We start from the raw sequence: 25,758 nt of genomic DNA on the forward strand, positions 1-25,758 counted from the left end.
AGATGGTAAAAAAACTAAACATCAAATTTCAAGGCCATTCAAATAGTGCAAGATGGCTTCATTTGGATGAACCATAACCGTAACAACGATAATAGATGGCAACAAAATTCAACATCAAATTTCAAGGCCATTCAAATAGTGCAAGATGGCTTCATTTGGATGAAACATGGCCGTAACAACGATAATAGATGGCAACAAAATTCAACATCAAATTTCAAGGCCATTCAAATAGTGCAATATGACTTCATTAGGGTATAACATGGCCGTAACAACGATAATAGATGGCAAAAACACTAAACATCAAATTTCAAGGCCATTCAAATAGTGCAAGATGGCTTCATTTGGATGAAACATGGCCGTAACAACGATAATAGATGGTAAAAAAACTAAACATCAAATTTCAAGGCCATTCAAATAGTGCAAGATGGCTTCATTTGGATGAAACATGGCCGTAACAACGATAATAGATGGCAACAAAACTCAACATCAAATTTCAAGGCCATTGAATTAGTGCAAGATGGCTTCATTTGGATGATACATGGCCGTAACAACGATAATAGATGGCAACAAAACTCAACATCAAATTTCAAGGCCATTCAAATAGTGCAATATGACTTCATTTGGATATAACATGGCCGTAACAACGATAATAGATGGCAAAAAAACTCAACATCAAATTTCAAGGCCATTCAAATAGTGCAAGATGGCTTCATTTGGATGAAACATAGCCGTAACAAAGATAATAGATGGCAAAAAAACTCAACATCAAATTTCAAGGCCATTCAAATAGTGCAAGATGGCTTCATTTGGATGAAACATGGCCGTAACAACGATAATAGATGGCAACAAAATTCAACATCAAATTTCAAGGCCAATGAATTAGTGCAAGATGCCTTTATTTGGATGAAACATGGCCGTAACAACGATAATAGATGGCAAAAAAACTCAACATCAAATTTCAAGGCCATTCAAATAGTGCAATATGACTTCATTTGGATGAAACATGGCCGTAACAACGATAATAGATGGCAACAAAATTCAACATCAAATTTCAAGGCCATTCAAATAGTGCAAGATGGCTTCATTTGGATGAAACATGGCCGTAACAACGATAATAGATGGCAAAAAAACTCAACATCAAATTTCAAGGCCATTCAAATAGTGCAAGATGGCTTCATTTGGATGAAACATAACCGTAACAACGATAATAGATGGCAACAAAATTCAACATCAAATTTCAAGGCCATTCAAATAGTGCAAGATGGCTTCATTTGGATGAAACATGGCCGTAACAATGATAATAGATGGCAACAAAATTCAACATCAAATTTCAAGGCCATTGAATTAGAGCAAGATGGCTTCATTTGGATGAAACATGGCCGTAACAACGATAATAGATGGCAAAAACACTAAACATCAAATTTCAAGGCCATTCAAATAGTGCAAGATGGCTTCATTTGGATGAAACATGGCCGTAACAACGATAATAGATGGTAAAAAAACTAAACATCAAATTTCAAGGCCATTCAAATAGTGCAAGATGGCTTCATTTGGATGAAACATAACCGTAACAACGATAATAGATGGCAACAAAATTCAACATCAAATTTCAAGGCCATTCAAATAGTGCAAGATGGCTTCATTTGGATGAAACATAACCGTAACAACGATAATAGATGGCAACAAAATTCAACATCAAATTTCAAGGCCATTCAAATAGTGCAAGATGGCTTCATTTGGATGAAACATGGCCGTAACAATGATAATAGATGGCAACAAAATTCAACATCAAATTTCAAGGCCAATGAATTAGTGCAAGATGGATTCATTTGGATGAAACACGGCCGTAACAACGATAATAGATGGCAAAAACACTAAACATCAAATTTCAAGGCCATTCAAATAGTGCAAGATGGCTTCATTTGGATGAAACATAGCCGTAACAAAGATAATAGATGGCAAAAACACTAAACATCAAATTTCAAGGCCATTCAAATAGTGCAAGATGGCTTCATTTGGATGAAACATAACCGTAACAACGATAATAGATGGCAACAAAATTCAACATCAAATTTCAAGGCCATTCAAATAGTGCAAGATGGCTTCATTTGGATGAAACATAACCGTAACAACGATAATAGATGGCAACAAAATTCAACATCAAATTTCAAGGCCATTCAAATAGTGCAAGATGGCTTCATTTGGATGAAACATGGCCGTAACAATGATAATAGATGGCAACAAAATTCAACATCAAATTTCAAGGCCAATGAATTAGTGCAAGATGGATTCATTTGGATGAAACACGGCCGTAACAACGATAATAGATGGCAACAAAATTCAACATCAAATTTCAAGGCCAATGAATTAGTGCAAGATACCTTAATTTGGATGAAACATGGCCGTAACAACGATAATAGATGGCAAAAACACTAAACATCAAATTTCAAGGCCATTCAAATAGTGCAAGATGGCTTCATTTGGATGAAACATGGCCGTAACAACGATAATAGATGGTAAAAAAACTAAACATCAAATTTCAAGGCCATTCAAATAGTGCAAGATGGCTTCATTTGGATGAAACATGGCCGTAACAACGATAATAGATGGCAACAAAACTCAACATCAAATTTCAAGGCCATTGAATTAGTGCAAGATGGCTTCATTTGGATGATACATGGCCGTAACAACGATAATAGATGGCAACAAAACTCAACATCAAATTTCAAGGCCATTCAAATAGTGCAATATGACTTCATTTGGATATAACATGGCCGTAACAACGATAATAGATGGCAAAAAAACTCAACATCAAATTTCAAGGCCATTCAAATAGTGCAAGATGGCTTCATTTGGATGAAACATGGCCGTAACAACGATAATAGATGGCAAAAAAACTCAACATCTAATTTCAAGGCCATTCAAATAGTGCAAGATGGCTTCATTTGGATGAACCATAACCGTAACAACGATAATAGAGGGCAACAAAATTCAACATCAAATTTCAAGGCCATTCAAATAGTGCAAGATGGCTTCATTTGGATGAAACATGGCCGTAACAACGATAATAGATGGCAACAAAATTCAACATCAAATTTCAAGGCCAATGAATTAGTGCAAGATGCCTTTATTTGGATGAAACATGGCCGTAACAACGATAATAGATGGCAAAAAAAATCAAAATCAAATTTCAAGGTCATTCAAATAGTGCAATATGACTTCATTTGGATATAACATGGCCGTAACAACGATAATAGATGGCAACAAAATTCAACATCAAATTTCAAGGCCATTCAAATAGTGCAAGATGGCTTCATTTGGATGAAACATGGCCGTAACAACGATAATAGATGGCAAAAAAACTCAACATCAAATTTCAAGGCCATTCAAATAGTGCAAGATGGCTTCATTTGGATGAAACATAACCGTAACAACGATAATAGATGGCAACAAAATTCAACATCAAATTTCAAGGCCATTCAAATAGTGCAAGATGGCTTCATTTGGATGAAACATGGCCGTAACAATGATAATAGATGGCAACAAAATTCAACATCAAATTTCAAGGCCATTCAAATAGTGCAAGATGGCTTCATTTGGATGAAACATGGCCGTAACAACGATAATAGATGGCAACAAAACTCAACATCAAATTTCAAGGCCATTCAAATAGTGCAAGATGGCTTCATTTGGATGAAACACGGCCGTAACAACGATAATAGATGGCAAAAAATTCAACATCAAATTTCAAGGCCATTGAATTAGTGCAAGATGGCTTCATTTGGATGAAACATGGCCGTAACAAAGATAATAGATGGCAAAAAAACTCAACATCAAATTTCAAGGCCATTCAAATAGTGCAAGATGGCTTCATTTGGATGAAACATGGCCGTAACAACGATAATAGATGGCAACAAAACTCAACATCAAATTTCAAGGCCATTGAATTAGTGCAAGATGGCTTCATTTGGATGATACATGGCCGTAACAACGATAATAGATGGCAACAAAACTCAACATCAAATTTCAAGGCCATTCAAATAGTGCAATATGACTTCATTTGGATATAACATGGCCGTAACAACGATAATAGATGGCAAAAAATTCAACATCAAATTTCAAGGCCATTGAATTAGTGCAAGATGGCTTCATTTGGATGAAACATGGCCGTAACAACGATAATAGATGGCAAAAAAACTCAACATCAAATTTCAAGGCCATTCAAATAGTGCAAGATGGCTTCATTTGGATGAACCATAACCGTAACAACGATAATAGATGGTAAAAAAACTAAACATCAAATTTCAAGGCCATTCAAATAGTGCAAGATGGCTTCATTTGGATGAAACATGGCCGTAACAACGATAATAGATGGCAACAAAATTCAACATCAAATTTCAAGGCCAATGAATTAGTGCAAGATGCCTTTATTTGGATGAAACATGGCCGTAACAACGATAATAGATGGCAAAAAAAATCAAAATCAAATTTCAAGGTCATTCAAATAGTGCAATATGACTTCATTTGGATATAACATGGCCGTAACAACGATAATAGATGGCAACAAAATTCAACATCAAATTTCAAGGCCATTCAAATAGTGCAAGATGGCTTCATTTGGATGAAACACGGCCGTAACAACGATAATAGATGGCAACAAAATTCAACATCAAATTTCAAGGCCAATGAATTAGTGCAAGATACCTTAATTTGGATGAAACATGGCCGTAACAACGATAATAGATGGCAAAAAAAATCAACATCAAATTTCAAGGCCATTGAATTAGTGCAAGATGGCTTCATTTGGACGAAACACGGCCGTAACAACGATAATAGATGGCAACAAAATTCAACTTCAAATTTCAAGGCCATTCAAATAGTGCAAGATGGCTTCATTTGGATGAAACATGGCCGTAACAACGATAATAGATGGCAACAAAACTCAACATCAAATTTCAAGGCCATTCAAATAGTGCAAGATGGCTTCATTTGGATGAAACACGGCCGTAACAACGATAATAGATGGCAAAAAATTCAACATCAAATTTCAAGGCCATTGAATTAGTGCAAGATGGCTTCATTTGGATGAAACATGGCCGTAACAAAGATAATAGATGGCAAAAAAACTCAACATCAAATTTCAAGGCCATTCAAATAGTGCAAGATGGCTTCATTTGGATGAAACATGGCCGTAACAACGATAATAGATGGCAACAAAACTCAACATCAAATTTCAAGGCCATTCAAATAGTGCAAGATGGCTTCATTTGGATGAAACACGGCCGTAACAACGATAATAGATGGCAACAAAACTCAACATCAAATTTCAAGGCCATTGAATTAGAGCAAAATGCCTTTATTTGGATGAAACATGGCCGTAACAACGATAATAGATGGCAACAAAATTCAACATCAAATTTCAAGGCCAATGAATTAGTGCAAGATGGCTTCATTTGGATGAAACATGGCCGTAACAACGATAATAGATGGCAAAAAAACTCAACATCAAATTTCAAGGCCATTCAAATAGTGCAAGATGGCTTCATTTGGATGAAACATGGCCGTAACAACGATAATAGATGGTAAAAAAAACTAAACATCAAATTTCAAGGCCATTCAAATAGTGCAAGATGGCTTCATTTGGATGAAACATGGCCGTAACAACGATAATAGATGGCAAAAAAACTCAACATCAAATTTCAAGGCCATTGAATTAGTGCAAGATGGCTTCATTTGGATGAAACATGGCCGTAATAACGATAATACATGGCAACAAAACTCAACATCAAATTTCAAGGCCATTCAAATAGTGCAAGATGGCTTCATTTGGATGAAACATGGCCGTAACAAAGATAATAGATGGCAAAAAAACTCAACATCAAATTTCAAGGCCATTGAATTAGAGCAAGATGGCTTCATTTGGATGAAACATGGCCGTAACAACGATAATAGATGGCAACAAAATTCAACATCAAATTTCAAGGCCAATGAATTAGTGCAAGATGGCTTCATTTGGATGAAACACGGCCGTAACAACGATAATAGATGGCAACAAAATTCAACATCAAATTTCAAGGCCATTCAAATAGTGCAAGATGGCTTCATTTGGATGAAACATGGCCGTAACAACGATAATAGATGGCAACAAAACTCAACATCAAATTTCAAGGCCATTCAAATAGTGCAAGATGGCTTCATTTGGATGAAACATGGCCGTAACAACGATAATAGATGGCAACAAAATTCAACATCAAATTTCAAGGACATTCAAATAGTGCAAGATGGCTTCATTTGGATGAAACATGGCCGTAACAACGATAATAGATGGCAAAAAAAATCAAAATCAAATTTCAAGGCCATTGAATTAGTGCAAGATGGCTTCATTTGGATGAAACACGGCCGTAACAACGATAATAGATGGCAACAAAATTCAACATCAAATTTCAAGGCCATTGAATTAGTGTAAGATGGCTTCATTTGGATGAAACATGGCCGTAATAACGATAATAGATGGCAACAAAACTCAACATCAAATTTCAAGGCCATTCAAATAGTGCAAGATGGCTTCATTTGGATGAAACATGGCCGTAACAACGATAATAGATGGCAAAAAAACTAAACATCAAATTTCAAGGCCATTCAAATAGTGCAAGATGGCTTCATTTGGATGAAACATGGCCGTAACAACGATAATAGATGGCAAAAAAAACTCAAAATCAAATTTCAAGGCCATTCAAATAGTGCAAGATGGTTTCATTGGGATGAAACATGGCCGTAACAACGATAATAGATGGCAACAAAATTCAACATCAAATTTCAAGGCCATTCAAATAGTGCAATATGACTTCATTTGGATATAACATGGCCGTAACAACGATAATAGATGGCAACAAAACTCAACATCAAATTTCAAGGCCATTGAAATAGTGCAATATGGCTTCATTTGGATGAAACATGGCCGTAACAACGATAATAGATGGCAACAAAACTCAACATCAAATTTCAAGGCCATTCAAATAGTGCAAGATGGCTTCATTTGGATGAAACATGGCCGTAACAACGATAATAGATGGTAAAAAAACTAAACATCAAATTTCAAGGCCATTCAAATAGTGCAAGATGGCTTCATTTGGATGAAACATGGCCGTAACAACGATAATAGATGGCAACAAAACTCAACATCAAATTTCAAGGCCATTGAATTAGTGCAAAATGGCTTCATTTGGATGAAACACGGCCGTAACAACGATAATAGATGGCAACAAAATTCAACATCAAATTTCAAGGCCATTGAATTAGTGCAAGATGGCTTCATTTGGATGAAACATGGCCGTAACAACGATAATACATGGCAACAAAACTCAACATCAAATTTCAAGGCCATTCAAATAGTGCAAGATGGCTTCATTTGGATGAAACATGGCCGTAACAAAGATAATAGATGGCAAAAAAAACTCAACATCAAATTTCAAGGCCATTCAAATAGTGCAAGATGGCTTCATTTGGATGAAACATGGCCGTAACAACGATAATAGATGGCAAAAAAACTCAACATCAAATTTCAAGGCCATTCAAATAGTGCAAGATGGCTTCATTTGGATGAAACATGGCCGTAACAACGATAATAGATGGCAACAAAATTCAACATCAAATTTCAAGGCCAATGAATTAGTGCAAGATGGCTTCATTTGGATGAAACACGGCCGTAACAACGATAATAGATGGCAACAAAATTCAACATCAAATTTCAAGGCCATTCAAATAGTGCAAGATGGCTTCATTTGGATGAAACATGGCCGTAACAACGATAATAGATGGCAAAAAAACTCAACATCAAATTTCAAGGCCATTCAAATAGTGCAAGATGGCTTCATTTGGATGAAACATGGCCGTAACAACGATAATAGATGGCAACAAAATTCAACATCAAATTTCAAGGACATTCAAATAGTGCAAGATGGCTTCATTTGGATGAAACATGGCCGTAACAACGATAATAGATGGCAACAAAATTCAACATCAAATTTCAAGGCCATTCAAATAGTGCAATATGACTTCATTTGGATATAACATGGCCGTAACAACGATAATAGATGGCAACAAAACTCAACATCAAATTTCAAGGCCATTGAAATAGTGCAATATGGCTTCATTTGGATGAAACATGGCCGTAACAACAATAATAGATGGCAACAAAACTCAACATCAAATTTCAAGGCCATTCAAATAGTGCAAGATGGCTTCATTTGGATGAAACATGGCCGTAACAACGATAATAGATGGTAAAAAAACTAAACATCAAATTTCAAGGCCATTCAAATAGTGCAAGATGGCTTCATTTGGATGAAACATGGCCGTAACAACGATAATAGATGGCAACAAAACTCAACATCAAATTTCAAGGCCATTGAATTAGTGCAAGATGGCTTCATTTGGATGAAACACGGCCGTAACAACGATAATAGATGGCAACAAAATTCAACATCAAATTTCAAGGCCATTCAAATAGTGCAAGATGGCTTCATTTGGATGAAACACGGCCGTAACAACGATAATAGATGGCAACAAAACTCAACATCAAATTTCAAGGCCATTCAAATAGTGCAAGATGGCTTCATTTGGATGAAACATGGCCGTAACAACGATAATAGATGGCAACAAAATTCAACATCAAATTTCAAGGCCATTCAAATAGTGCAAGATGGCTTCATTTGGATGAAACACGGCCGTAACAACGATAATAGATGGCAACAAAACTCAACATCAAATTTCAAGGCCATTGAATTAGAGCAAGATGCCTTTATTTAGATGAAACATGGCCGTAACAACGATAATAGATGGCAACAAAATTCAACATCAAATTTCAAGGTCAATCAAATAGTGCAAGATGGCTTCATTTGGATGAAACATGGCCGTAACAACGATAATAGATGGCAAAAAACTCAACATCAAATTTCAAGGCCATTCAAATAGTGCAAGATGGCTTCATTTGGATGAAACATGGCCGTAACAACGATAATAGATGGCAAAAACACTAAACATCAAATTTCAAGGCCATTCAAATAGTGCAAGATGGCTTCATTTGGATGAAACATGGCCGTAACAACGATAATAGATGGCAAAAAAACTCAACATCAAATTTCAAGGCCATTGAATTAGTGCAAGATGGCTTCATTTGGATGATACACGAACGTAACAACGATAATAGATGGCAACAAAACTCAACATCAAATTTCAAGGCCATTCAAATAGTGCAAGATGGCTTCATTTGGATGAAACATGGCCGTAACAACGATAATAGATGGCAACAAAATTCAACATCAAATTTCAAGGCCATTCAAATAGTGCAATATGACTTCATTTGGATATAACATGGCCGTAACAACGATAATAGATGGCAACAAAACTCAACATCCAATTTCAAGGCCATTCAAATAGTGCAAGATGGCTTCATTTGGATGAAACATGGCCGTCACAACGATAATAGATGGCAAAAAAACTCCACATCAAATTTCAAGGCCATTGAATTAGAGCAAGATGCCTTTATTTGGATGAAACATGGCCGTAACAACGATAATAGATGGCAACACAATTCAACATCAAATTTTAAGGCGATTCAAATAGTGCAAGATGGCTTTATTTGGATGAAACATGGCCGTAACAACGATAATAGATGGCAACAAAATTCAACATCAAATTTCAAGGCCATTCAAATAGTGCAAGATGGCTTCATTTGGATGAAACATGGCCGTAACAACGATAATAGATGGCAACAAAATTCAACATCAAATTTCAAGGCCAATGAATTAGTGCAAGATGCCTTTATTTGGATGTAACATGGCCGTAACAATGATAATAGATGGCAACAAAATTCAACATCAAATTTCAAGGCCATTCAAATAGTGCAAGATGGCTTCATTTGGATGAAACATGGCCGTAACAACGATAATAGATGGCAACAAAATTCAACATCAAATTTCAAGGACATTCAAATAGTGCAAGATGGCTTCATTTGGATGAAACATGGCCGTAACAACGATAATAGATGGCAACAAAACTCAAAATCAAATTTCAAGGCCATTCAAATAGTGCAAGATGGTTTCATTTGGATGAAACATGGCCGTAACAACGATAATAGATGGCAACAAAATTCAACATTCAATTTCAAGGCCATTCCGATAGTGCAAGATGGCTTCATTTGGATGAAACATGGCCGAAACAACGATAATAGATGGCAACAAAACTCAACATCAAATTTCAAGGCCATTCAAATAGTGCAAGATGGCTTCATTTGGATGAAACATGGCCGTAACAACGATAATAGATGGCAACAAAACTCAACATCAAATTTCAAGGCCATTCAAATAGTGCAAGATGGCTTTATTTGGATGAAACATGGCCGTAACAACGGTAATAGATGGCAACAAAATTCAACATCAAATTTCAAGGCCATTGAATTAGTGCAAGATGGCTTCATTTGGATGAAACATGGCCGTAACAACGATAATAGATGGCAACACAATTCAACATCAAATTTCAAGGCAATTGAATTAGTGCAAGATGGCTTCATTTGGATGAAACATGGCCGTAACAACGATAATAGATGGCAACACAATTCAACATCAAATTTCAAGGCCATTCAAATAGTGCAATGACTTCATTTGGATATAACATGGCCGTAACAACGATAATAGATGGCAAAAAAACTAAACATCAAATTTCAAGGCCATTGAAATAGTGCAATATGGCTTCATTTGGATGAAACATGGCCGTAACAACGATAATAGATGGCAACAAAACTCAACATCAAATTTCAAGGCCATTCAAATAGTGCAAGATGGCTTCATTTGGATGAAACATGGCCGTAACAACGATAATAGATGGCAACAAAATTCAACATCAAATTTCAAGGCCATTCAAATAGTGCAAGATGGCTTCATTTGGATGAAACATGGCCGTAACAACGATAATAGATGGTAACAAAACTCAACATCAAATTTCAAGGCCATTCAAATAGTGCAAGATGGCTTCATTCGGATGAAACATGGCCGTAACAACGATAATAGATGGCAACAAAATTCAACATCAAATTTCAAGGCCATTGAATTAGTGCACGATGGCTTCATTTGGATGAAACACGGCCGTAACAACGATAATAGATGGCAACAAAACTCAACATCAAATTTCAAGGCCATTCAAATAGTGCAAGATGGCTTCATTTGGATGAAACATGGCCGTAACAACGATAATAGATGGCAAAAAAACTAAACATCAAATTTCAAGGCCATTCAAATAGTGCAAGATGGCTTCATTTGGATGAAACATGGCCGTAACAACGATAATAGATGGTAAAAAACTAAACATCAAATTTCAAGGCCATTCAAATAGTGCAAGATGGCTTCATTTGGATGAAACACGGCCGTAACAACGATAATAGATGGCAACAAAACTCAACATCAAATTTCAAGGCCATTGAATTAGTGCAAGATGGCTTCATTTGGATGAAACATGGCCGTAACAACGATAATAGATGGCAACAAAATTCAACATTAAATTTCAAGGCCATTCAAATAGTGCAAGATGGCTTCATTTGGATGAAACATGGCCGTAACAACGATAATAGATGGCAACAAAATTCAACATCAAATTTCAAGGCCATTCAAATAGTGCAAGATGGCTTCATTTGGATGAAACATGGCCGTAACAATGATAATAGATGGCAACAAAATTCAACATCAAATTTCAAGGCCATTCAAATAGTGCAAGATGGCTTCATTTGGATGAAACATGGCCGTTACAAAGATAATAGATGGCAAAAAAACTCAACATCAAATTTCAAGGCCATTGAATTAGAGCAAGATGGCTTCATTTGGATGAAACATGGCCGTAACAACGATAATAGATGGCAAAAAAAATCAAAATCAAATTTCAAGGCCATTGAATTAGTGCAAGATGGCTTCATTTGGATGAAACACGGCCGTAACAACGATAATAGATGGCAACAAAATTCAACATCAAATTTCAAGGCCATTCAAATAGTGCAAGATGGCTTCATTTGGATGAAACACGGCCGTAATAACGATAATAGATGGCAACAAAACTCAACATCAAATTTCAAGGCCATTCAAATAGTGCAAGATGGCTTCATTTGGATGAAACATGGCCGTAACAACGATAATAGATGGCAAAAAAACTAAACATCAAATTTCAAGGCCATTCAAATAGTGCAAGATGGCTTCATTTGGATGAAACATGGCCGTAACAACGATAATAGATGGCAAAAAAACTCAAAATCAAATTTCAAGGCCATTCAAATAGTGCAAGATGGTTTCATTGGGATGAAACATGGCCGTAACAACGATAATAGATGGCAACAAAATTCAACATCAAATTTCAAGGCCATTCAAATAGTGCAATATGACTTCATTTGGATATAACATGGCCGTAACAACGATAATAGATGGCAACAAAACTCAACATCAAATTTCAAGGCCATTGAAATAGTGCAATATGGCTTCATTTGGATGAAACATGGCCGTAACAACGATAATAGATGGCAACAAAACTCAACATCAAATTTCAAGGCCATTCAAATAGTGCAAGATGGCTTCATTTGGATGAAACATGGCCGTAACAACGATAATAGATGGTAAAAAAACTAAACATCAAATTTCAAGGCCATTCAAATAGTGCAAGATGGCTTCATTTGGATGAAACATGGCCGTAACAACGATAATAGATGGCAACAAAACTCAACATCAAATTTCAAGGCCATTGAATTAGTGCAAAATGGCTTCATTTGGATGAAACACGGCCGTAACAACGATAATAGATGGCAACAAAATTCAACATCAAATTTCAAGGCCATTGAATTAGTGCAAGATGGCTTCATTTGGATGAAACATGGCCGTAACAACGATAATACATGGCAACAAAACTCAACATCAAATTTCAAGGCCATTCAAATAGTGCAAGATGGCTTCATTTGGATGAAACATGGCCGTAACAAAGATAATAGATGGCAAAAAAACTCAACATCAAATTTCAAGGCCATTGAATTAGAGCAAGATGGCTTCATTTGGATGAAACATGGCCGTAACAACGATAATAGATGGCAACAAAATTCAACATCAAATTTCAAGGCCAATGAATTAGTGCAAGATGGCTTCATTTGGATGAAACACGGCCGTAACAACGATAATAGATGGCAACAAAATTCAACATCAAATTTCAAGGCCATTCAAATAGTGCAAGATGGCTTCATTTGGATGAAACATGGCCGTAACAACGATAATAGATGGCAAAAAAACTCAACATCAAATTTCAAGGCCATTCAAATAGTGCAAGATGGCTTCATTTGGATGAAACATGGCCGTAACAACGATAATAGATGGCAACAAAATTCAACATCAAATTTCAAGGACATTCAAATAGTGCAAGATGGCTTCATTTGGATGAAACATGGCCGTAACAACGATAATAGATGGCAACAAAATTCAACATCAAATTTCAAGGCCATTCAAATAGTGCAATATGACTTCATTTGGATATAACATGGCCGTAACAACGATAATAGATGGCAACAAAACTCAACATCAAATTTCAAGGCCATTGAAATAGTGCAATATGGCTTCATTTGGATGAAACATGGCCGTAACAACAATAATAGATGGCAACAAAACTCAACATCAAATTTCAAGGCCATTCAAATAGTGCAAGATGGCTTCATTTGGATGAAACATGGCCGTAACAACGATAATAGATGGTAAAAAAACTAAACATCAAATTTCAAGGCCATTCAAATAGTGCAAGATGGCTTCATTTGGATGAAACATGGCCGTAACAACGATAATAGATGGCAACAAAACTCAACATCAAATTTCAAGGCCATTCAAATAGTGCAAGATGGCTTCATTTGGATGAAACACGGCCGTAACAACGATAATAGATGGCAACAAAATTCAACATCAAATTTCAAGGCCATTCAAATAGTGCAAGATGGCTTCATTTGGATGAAACACGGCCGTAACAACGATAATAGATGGCAACAAAACTCAACATCAAATTTCAAGGCCATTCAAATAGTGCAAGATGGCTTCATTTGGATGAAACATGGCCGTAACAACGATAATAGATGGCAACAAAATTCAACATCAAATTTCAAGGCCATTCAAATAGTGCAAGATGGCTTCATTTGGATGAAACACGGCCGTAACAACGATAATAGATGGCAACAAAACTCAACATCAAATTTCAAGGCCATTGAATTAGAGCAAGATGCCTTTATTTAGATGAAACATGGCCGTAACAACGATAATAGATGGCAACAAAATTCAACATCAAATTTCAAGGTCAATCAAATAGTGCAAGATGGCTTCATTTGGATGAAACATGGCCGTAACAACGATAATAGATGGCAAAAAACTCAACATCAAATTTCAAGGCCATTCAAATAGTGCAAGATGGCTTCATTTGGATGAAACATGGCCGTAACAACGATAATAGATGGCAAAAACACTAAACATCAAATTTCAAGGCCATTCAAATAGTGCAAGATGGCTTCATTTGGATGAAACATGGCCGTAACAACGATAATAGATGGCAAAAAAACTCAACATCAAATTTCAAGGCCATTGAATTAGTGCAAGATGGCTTCATTTGGATGATACACGAACGTAACAACGATAATAGATGGCAACAAAACTCAACATCAAATTTCAAGGCCATTCAAATAGTGCAAGATGGCTTCATTTGGATGAAACATGGCCGTAACAACGATAATAGATGGCAACAAAATTCAACATCAAATTTCAAGGCCATTCAAATAGTGCAATATGACTTCATTTGGATATAACATGGCCGTAACAACGATAATAGATGGCAACAAAACTCAACATCCAATTTCAAGGCCATTCAAATAGTGCAAGATGGCTTCATTTGGATGAAACATGGCCGTCACAACGATAATAGATGGCAAAAAAACTCCACATCAAATTTCAAGGCCATTGAATTAGAGCAAGATGCCTTTATTTGGATGAAACATGGCCGTAACAACGATAATAGATGGCAACACAATTCAACATCAAATTTTAAGGCCATTCAAATAGTGCAAGATGGCTTTATTTGGATGAAACATGGCCGTAACAACGATAATAGATGGCAACAAAATTCAACATCAAATTTCAAGGCCATTCAAATAGTGCAAGATGGCTTCATTTGGATGAAACATGGCCGTAACAACGATAATAGATGGCAACAAAATTCAACATCAAATTTCAAAGCCAATGAATTAGTGCAAGATGCCTTTATTTGGATGTAACATGGCCGTAACAATGATAATAGATGGCAACAAAATTCAACATCAAATTTCAAGGCCATTCAAATAGTGCAAGATGGCTTCATTTGGATGAAACATGGCCGTAACAACGATAATAGATGGCAACAAAATTCAACATCAAATTTCAAGGACATTCAAATAGTGCAAGATGGCTTCATTTGGATGAAACATGGCCGTAACAACGATAATAGATGGCAACAAAACTCAACATCAAATTTCAAGGCCATTCAAATAGTGCAAGATGGTTTCATTTGGATGAAACATGGCCGTAACAACGATAATAGATGGCAACAAAATTCAACATTCAATTTCAAGGCCATTCCGATAGTGCAAGATGGCTTCATTTGGATGAAACATGGCCGAAACAACGATAATAGATGGCAACAAAACTCAACATCAAATTTCAAGGCCATTCAAATAGTGCAAGATGGCTTCATTTGGATGAAACATGGCCGTAACAACGATAATAGATGGCAACAAAACTCAACATCAAATTTCAAGGCCATTCAAATAGTGCAAGATGGCTTTATTTGGATGAAACATGGCCGTAACAACGGTAATAGATGGCAACAAAATTCAACATCAAATTTCAAGGCCATTGAATTAGTGCAAGATGGCTTCATTTGGATGAAACATGGCCGTAACAACGATAATAGATGGCAACACAATTCAACATCAAATTTCAAGGCAATTGAATTAGTGCAAGATGGCTTCATTTGGATGAAACATGGCCGTAACAACGATAATAGATGGCAACACAATTCAACATCAAATTTCAAGGCCATTCAAATAGTGCAATGACTTCATTTGGATATAACATGGCCGTAACAACGATAATAGATGGCAAAAAAACTAAACATCAAATTTCAAGGCCATTGAAATAGTGCAATATGGCTTCATTTGGATGAAACATGGCCGTAACAACGATAATAGATGGCAACAAAACTCAACATCAAATTTCAAGGCCATTCAAATAGTGCAAGATGGCTTCATTTGGATGAAACATGGCCGTAACAACGATAATAGATGGCAACAAAATTCAACATCAAATTTCAAGGCCATTCAAATAGTGCAAGATGGCTTCATTTGGATGAAACATGGCCGTAACAACGATAATAGATGGTAACAAAACTCAACATCAAATTTCAAGGCCATTCAAATAGTGCAAGATGGCTTCATTCGGATGAAACATGGCCGTAACAACGATAATAGATGGCAACAAAATTCAACATCAAATTTCAAGGCCATTGAATTAGTGCACGATGGCTTCATTTGGATGAAACACGGCCGTAACAACGATAATAGATGGCAACAAAACTCAACATCAAATTTCAAGGCCATTCAAATAGTGCAAGATGGCTTCATTTGGATGAAACATGGCCGTAACAACGATAATAGATGGCAAAAAAACTAAACATCAAATTTCAAGGCCATTCAAATAGTGCAAGATGGCTTCATTTGGATGAAACATGGCCGTAACAACGATAATAGATGGTAAAAAAACTAAACATCAAATTTCAAGGCCATTCAAATAGTGCAAGATGGCTTCATTTGGATGAAACACGGCCGTAACAACAACGGCTTCATTTGGATGAAACATGGCCGTAACAACGATAATAGATGGCAACAAAATTCAACATCAAATTTCAAGGCCATTCAAATAGTGCAATATGACTTCATTTGGATATAACATGGCCGTAACAACGATAATAGATGGCAACAAAACTCAACATCAAATTTCAAGGCCATTTAAATAGTGCAAGATGGCTTCATTTGGATGAAACATGGCCGTAACAACGATAATAGATGGCAAAAAAACTCAACATCAAATTTCAAGGCCATTCAAATAGTGCAAGATGGCTTCATTTGGATGAAACATAACCGTAACAACGATAATAGATGGCAACACAATTCAACATCAAATTTCAAGGCCATTCAAATAGTGCAAGATGGCTTCATTTGGATGAAACACGGCCGTAACAACGATAATAGATGGCAACAAAATTCAACATCAAATTTCAAGGCCATTCAAATAGTGCAAGATGGCTTCATTTGGATGAAACATGGCCGTAACAACGATAATAGATGGCAAAAAAACTCAACATCAAATTTCAAGGCCATTCAAATAGTGCAAGATGGCTTCATTTGGATGAAACATGGCCGTAACAACGATAATAGATGGCAACACAATTCAACATCAAATTTCAAGGCCATTGAATTAGTGCAAGATGGCTTCATTTGGATGAAACATGGCCGTAACAACGATAATAGATGGCAACAAAATTCAACATCAAATTTCAAGGCCATTCAAATAGTGCAAGATGGCTTCATTTGGATGAAACATGGCCGTAACAATGATAATAGATGGCAACAAAATTCAACATCAAATTTCAAGGCCATTCAAATAGTGCAAGATGGCTTCATTTGGATGAAACATGGCCGTAACAAAGATAATAGATGGCAACAAAACTCAACATCAAATTTCAAGGCCATTGAATTAGAGCAAGATGGCTTCATTTGGATGAAACATGGCCGTAACAACGATAATAGATGGCAACAAAATTCAACATCAAATTTCAAGGCCATTCAAATAGTGCAAGATGGCTTCATTTGGATGAAACATGGCCGTAACAACGATAATAGATGGCAACAAAATTCAACATCAAATTTCAAGGCCAATGAATTAGTGCAAGATACCTTTATTTGGATGAAACATGGCCGTAACAACGATAATAGATGGCAAAAAAAATCAACATCAAATTTCAAGGCCATTGAATTAGTGCAAGATGGCTTCATTTGGACGAAACACGGCCGTAACAACGATAATAGATGGCAACAAAATTCAACTTCAAATTTCAAGGCCATTCAAATAGTGCAAGATGGCTTCATTTGGATGAAACACGGCCGTAACAACGATAATAGATGGCAACAAAATTCAACATCAAATTTCAAGGCCAATGAATTAGTGCAAGATACCTTTATTTGGATGAAACATGGCCGTAACAACGATAATAGATGGCAAAAAAAATCAACATCAAATTTCAAGGCCATTGAATTAGTGCAAGATGGCTTCATTTGGATGAAACATGGCCGTAACAACGATAATAGATGGCAACAAAATTCAACATCAAATTTCAAGGCCATTCAAATAGTGCAAGATGGCTTCATTTGGATGAAACATGGCCGTAACAACGATAATAGATGGCAACAAAATTCAACATCAAATTTCAAGGCCATTCAAATAGTGCAATATGACTTCATTTGGATATAACATGGCCGTAACAACGATAATAGATGGCAACAAAACTCAACATCAAATTTCAAGGCCATTTAAATAGTGCAAGATGGCTTCATTTGGATGAAACATGGCCGTAACAACGATAATAGATGGCAACAAAACTCAACATCAAATTTCAAGGCCATTCAAATAGTGCAAGATGGCTTCATTTGGATGAAACATAACCGTAACAACGATAATAGATGGCAACACAATTCAACGTCAAATTTCAAGGCCATTCAAATAGTGCAAGATGGCTTCATTTGGATGAAACACGGCCGTAACAACGATAATAGATAGCAACAAAACTCAACATCAAATTTCAAGGCCATTGAATTAGTGCAAGATGGCTTCATTTGGATGAAACATGGCTGTAACAACGATAATAGATGGCAACACAAATCAACATCAAATTTCAAGGCCATTGAATTAGTGCAAGATGGCTTCATTTGGATGAAACATGGCCGTAACAACGATAATAGATGGCAACAAAATTCAACATCAAATTTCAAGGCCATTCAAATAGTGCAAGATGGCTTCATTTGGATGAAACATGGCCGTAACAACGATAATAGATGGCAACAAAACTCAACATCAAATTTCAAGGCCATTCAAATAGTGCAAGATGGCTTCATTTGGATGAAACACGGCCGTAACAAAGATAATAGATGGCAACAAAACTCAACATCAAATTTCAAGGCCATTGAATTAGAGCAAGATGGCTTCATTTGGATGAAACATGGCCGTAACAACGATAATAGATGGCAACAAAATTCAACATCAAATTTCAAGGCCATTCAAATAGTGCAAGATGGCTTCATTTGGATGAAACATGGCCGTAACAACGATAATAGATGGCAACAAAATTCAACATCAAATTTCAAGGCCAATGAATTAGTGCAAGATACCTTTATTTGGATGAAACATGGCCGTAACAACGATAATAGATGGCAAAAAAAATCAACATCAAATTTCAAGGCCATTGAATTAGTGCAAGATGGCTTCATTTGGACGAAACACGGCCGTAACAACGATAATAGATGGCAACAAAATTCAACTTCAAATTTCAAGGCCATTCAAATAGTGCAAGATGGCTTCATTTGGATGAAACATGGCCGTAACAACGATAATAGATGGTGTGGCGTACCTCGCACGCAAGTTGCACCACACTATAGTTGCGCTAATACACCACACCTGCGTTACACCACACTTGCGTTACACCGCATGCAAGCAATCGGCTTAATTCGGTAATCGTACCGAACCGGATAACTGCACTACCGTGCATCGGAAATAAAATATAAACGCTCTCTTTCATTTTGACCGCTAAGCGAACCAGACGTGAGTAGAAATCATTCCGTACATCCGAAGTAGATAATAGTTGACACGCATAATCCTATAACTGGTGACCCCGACCTCGCACGCAAGCTGCACCACACTATAGTTGCGCTAATACACCACACCTGCGTTACACCACACTTGCGTTACACCGCATGCAAGCAATCGGCTTAATTCGGTAATCGTACCGAACCGGATAACTGCACTACCGTGCATCGGAAATAAAATATAAACGCTCTCTTTCATTTTGACCGCTAAGCGAACCAGACGTGAGTAGAAATCATTCCGTACATCCGAAGTAGATAATAGTTGACACGCATAACCCTATAACTGGTGACCCCGAACGCGAAAACCGAAAAAGTTTAGTTTCGATCGCAAAAATTACAATCGTGTAATTTATCGCCGCGAGTGTTCGACCGCGTACTCTACTTCCGCGAAGTGCCATCGATTTTATACGGATCGAAAATATTCCGCGCGTCGCGTTAACAAGTTCAGTGTTTCGCTATATAAGAATCGCGAGTGTAAGGACAATGACCGACCCCGCACCAGCACCGGTGATGGTTGCGCCAGCGATGGCAGCCCAGCATTCGCCAGCACCGCTACAGCCAGCGCCTATTATCCGACAGCCGAAACTAGAAGAGGCGGAGATCGCGAGCTCATACGCCAAAATACGCTTTCCCGAATTCGACTCCGAAGATGTGGAAACATGGTTCGTTTGCTTAGAAGCGGCATTTTATGTTAACAACGTTGCTTCCGATAAGCACAAGTTTAACGCAGTGATCGTTGCACTCGGTACCCGCGCAAAGTTCTTTCACGCCGCCATTGCAAAATGCAACAAGTCGACCTTGGCCGATAGATACTCTACCATAAAAAAATCGGTCATCGATTTTTTTCTGCCGTCGGAAAACCAAAGGCTTACAAGCTTACTCTCGGGCGTTTCGCTAGGCGACCGGAAACCGAGTATGCTGCTTTCCGAGATGCGCAGAATGGGAGGAGAAGGATGTTCCGATAGCATCCTATCTAACATTTGGTTACGCGCCTTGCCAACCACAGTTCGCTCCATTATTGCTGCAATGCCATCCGCATCACTTGATGATCAAGCCAGCGTAGCGGATAAAATCCTCGAAGCGCCTAGCAATGCCATTTGCACCGTGAATGAGATCGATACTCCTGCCGCAGCCTGCAGTTTAGAAGCCCGCATCGATGCACTCTCTCGCCGCCTAGATGAAGTCCTAACAGCTGATCGATATTCGTATGCAGATAGCAACACACACAGAAATTCTCGATCCAGACAGCGTCATCCGTCTAGCCAGCCATGGGGGCAACGAACTTCTAGCGCCATGCGATCACGCACACCATCACGCGCACCGCGCCGCTGGATCTGTTGGTTCCACTATCGCCATGGAAACAAGGCAGAGAAGTGTGAGAAGGAGCACTCTAACGATACAAACACTAAGTGTATTTTTTTCGACGAGCATCTGCCAGTTTACTCCCGAAAAAAGTAGTGCGTTTCTCTCTACACTCTCACACTTATCCTGACCGAGACACTCTCATCAACCCAGCCGAGACCGTGAGCACCAGCTACAACGCATCCTCATCGCAGCAGCGCAGCAGCAACAGCTTACCACTACAAGCAAGCCCCGCGCTAAATACCACCAGCACCAGCATCAAGCTGAACCCCGGTAAGGCCGAAGTAATCGAGCGCATCTATGTGAACGACAGCAGAACCAACAACAGATTCCTGATCGACACCGGCGCCGAGATTTCCGTCATACCACCATCCGCCAAGGACAGAATGAACCCGATGCCAGCCAGAAAACTCTTCGCTGCAAACGGCAGCTCAATCGGTACGTACGGCACAAAAAACCTAACCCTAGACATCGGTCTTAACCAATCATTCACATGGCCATTTACAATAGCTGATGTAGATTCGCATATTATCGGAGCTGATTTTTTAAAACACTTCGATCTACTCGTAGATATCAAACGCAACAAGCTAATTAAAAACACATCACTAATACACTACCAGCACAAGTATTCGCATGTAGTTCAAACGATAGCTTCTCACATCTCTTAAACGAATACAAAGATATCACGATACTCGATAACACACGCAAAGCAGTCAATACAAACGTAACACATCAAATCATTACCACCGGTCCACCCGTCTTTTGCCGTCCACGCCGTTTGGACCCAGAAAGGTTACGTGAAGCAAAAGCTGAATTTGACTTTCTCATAAAAAACGGCATTTGTAAACCATCGAAAAGCTGTTGGGCAAGCCCTTTACACCTCGTAAAGAAACCAGATGGAAAATGGCGACCCTGTGGGGATTATAGGAGCTTGAATGCTATTACCGTTCCTGACTGGTATCCCGTCCCCCACATTCAAGATTTTTCAAATATTTTATATAATAAAAAAATATTTTCATGCATCGACTTGCAACGTGCATATCATCAAATACCTGTGGCTCCTGAAGACATACCCAAAACAGCAATTTCAACACCATTCGGGTTATTCGAATTTAATTTCATGACATTTGGCCTTCGAAACGCAGGACAAACGTTACAACGGCACTTGCATTCCATCCTTGGCGATTTAGATTTTGTTTTTCCGTATGTTGACGATTTATGCGTCGCCTCCGAGAACGAAGAACAGCACCACCAACATTTGCGCATATTGTTCGAACGTTTGAGGCAGAACGGACTAACAATTAATCCAACAAAGAGTCAAATCGCGCAAACAAAAGTAGAATTTCTCGGTCATCTTGTAACCGCAGATGGTATTAAACCAAAACCCAGCAAGGTTCAAGCTATTTTTGACTTTCCAAAACCAACCATAGCCAGACAAATGAAACGCTTCCTTGGCACGATTAATTTTTACCGGCGTTTTATACCGCATGCAGCAGAGCGCCAACAAATTTTGCACGGTATGATGAATGGCAACATAAAAAATGACTCCACTATACTTACCTGGGATGAAAACAGCACGCAAGCATTTGAACAATGCAAACACGATCTGGCAAACGCAGCTTTATTAGCTCACCCTTCACCAAATGCAAAGCTCGCCTTAGATGTTGACGCTTCAAGTCATGCTATAGGAGCTGCATTAAATCAGTTGACTGACAAGGGTATCGAACCTCTCGCTTTCTTTTCTAAAAAATTGTCACCTGCACTTAAAAAAGCCAGCACTTATGATCGCGAACTTTATGCTATATACGAATCGATAAAGCATTTTAAAGACCTTTTGGAAGCACGTGAATTTATCGTGTACACGGATCACAAACCGTTAACCACTGCATTCGATCAAAAACTCGAAAGAGCCAATCCCACGCAACAAAGAAGACTGCTTTTCATCAGCGAGTACACCACCGATATACGACACGTGGCCGGCAAACACAACCTAGTAGCAGATATGTTAAGTCGTATAGATAGCATAAACACGCTCATCGATTATAACCAATTAGCAGATGCACAACAAACCGATAGCGAACTACAGCATTTTTTAAACAACCCACCGAAAACATCATCACTGATATTAAAATCACTGGCTATACCGAACTCTACCAAATCTATTTTCTGCGATATTTCCACTCGATACATCCGACCTTTCGTTTCTAAAGCGCACAGAAAACTGATCATCTCCAAACTGCACAGCTTATCGCATCCTGGTATTAGAGGAACAACACACCTGGTATCGCAACGCTTTGTATGGCCATCAGTTAGAAAGGAATGCAAAGCGTTCGTAGAGACGTGTATCGAGTGCCAAAAAAACAAAATAATACGGCATAACAAGACACCTACAGCCGCTATAGCCACACCGAACGCACGCTTCACACACGTACACATAGATTTAATCGGACCACTACCACCATCAGAAGGAAACGCGTACTGCTTGACGATGATCGCCAAATTTACGCGATGGCCTGAAGTAATACCGATCCCCAACATCACCGCCGAAACTGTTGCACGTTCCTTTATTACAGGATGGATTTCGAGATATGGTGTTCCCTCTAAAATAACCACCGATCTCGGAAGGCAGTTTGAATCGGAAATGTTTCGTTCATTGTCCGCAACACTCGGAATCGACCACCTTCGAACAACACCTTACCACCCCCAATCAAACGGCCAGATCGAAAGGATGCATCGACAGCTAAAAACCGCTATCCTTTGCCACAAAAACGCTCGTTGGACGGAAGCACTCCCAATAGTGTTGCTTGGTATGCGCTCCACCATAAAAGAAGACATCGGTGCAACCAGTGCAGAACTCATCTATGGTACAACACTTCGATTACCTGGTGAATTTTTTGACGAACCATCGAATTCACCTAACATCACGCCTGACTACATAGCAAATCTAAAAAATATAATGTCATCGTTGAAGCCGTCCCCCACATCGAACCACAACACGAAAGAAAAAGTATATGTACAAAAACAACTAAATTCCTGTTCCCATGTTTTTGTCCGCATCGACGCCGTGAAACCCGCTTTAACCCCTCCTTATGATGGTCCATTTAAAATATTAAAACGTAACAAGAAATCTTTCGTTTTAGATATCAGAGACAGGAAAAGTGAAATTTCCATCGATCGTTTGAAGGCCGCATTCATGATGAATGATGAGTCTCCGATCCAAAGCACCACCCCCGTTGATGAGGAAAACAATCTGCTCGCCAAAACGACCGACCCACTTGCGACTCGAACTGCCGTCCATCAGACGAGATATGGTAGGAAAATTTATCTTCCAGATAAATTTTAAATAAAGGGGGAAGTGATGTGGCGTACCTCGCACGCAAGCTGCACCACACTATAGTTGCGCTAATACACCACACCTGCGTTACACCACACTTGCGTTACACCGCATGCAAGCAATCGGCTTAATTCGGTAATCGTACCGAACCGGATAACTGCACTACCGTGCATCGGAAATAAAATATAAACGCTCTCTTTCATTTTGACCGCTAAGCGAACCAGACGTGAGTAGAAATCATTCCGTACATCCGAAGTAGATAATAGTTGACACGCATAACCCTATAATGGCAACAAAACTCAACATCAAATTTCAAGGCCATTCAAATAGTGCAAGATGGCTTCATTTGGATGAAACACGGCCGTAACAACGATAATAGATGGCAAAAAAATTCAACATCAAATTTCAAGGCCATTGAATTAGTGCAAGATGGCTTCATTTGGATGAAACATGGCCGTAACAACGATAATAGATGGCAAAAAAACTCAACATCAAATTTCAAGGCCATTCAAATAGTGCAAGATGGCTTCATTTGGATGAAACATGGCCGTAACAACGATAATAGATGGCAATAAAACTCAACATCAAATTTCAAGGCCATTCAAATAGTGCAAGATGGCTTCATTTTGATGAAACATAACCGTAACAACGATAATAGATGGCAACAAAACTCAACATCAAATTTCAAGGCCATTCAAATAGTGCAAGATGGCTTCATTTGGATGAAACACGGCCGTAACAACGATAATAGATGGCAACAAAACTCAACATCAAATTTCAAGGCCATTGAATTAGAGCAAAATAACTTTATTTGGATGAAACATGGCCGTAACAACGATAATAGATGGCAACAAAACTCAACATCAAATTTCAAGGCCAATGAATTAGTGCAAGATGGCTTCATTTGGATGAAACATGGCCGTAACAACGATAATAGATGGCAAAAAAACTCAACATCAAATTTCAAGGCCATTCAAATAGTGCAAGATGGCTTCATTTGGATGAAACATGGCCGTAACAACGATAATAGATGGCAACAAAACTCAACATCAAATTTCAAGGCCAT

At 38.0% G+C, this 25,758-nt stretch overlaps 1 pseudogene across 1 annotated transcript; it reads left to right on the forward strand.

Annotated features, from left to right (window-relative positions):
• The first annotated feature begins 21,264 nt into the window (after positions 1 to 21,264).
• On the forward strand, positions 21,265 to 24,912 carry LOC133395023 (uncharacterized; annotated as a pseudogene). The gene has a single exon (XR_009767136.1). The product of XR_009767136.1 is annotated as an uncharacterized LOC133395023 (transcript).
• Positions 24,913 to 25,758: the final 846 nt, after the last annotated feature.

The sequence above is a fragment of the Anopheles gambiae genome, unplaced genomic scaffold (genome assembly GCF_943734735.2).
Source record: "Anopheles gambiae unplaced genomic scaffold, idAnoGambNW_F1_1 scaffold_27, whole genome shotgun sequence".
Lineage (NCBI taxonomy): Eukaryota > Metazoa > Arthropoda > Insecta > Diptera > Culicidae > Anopheles > Anopheles gambiae.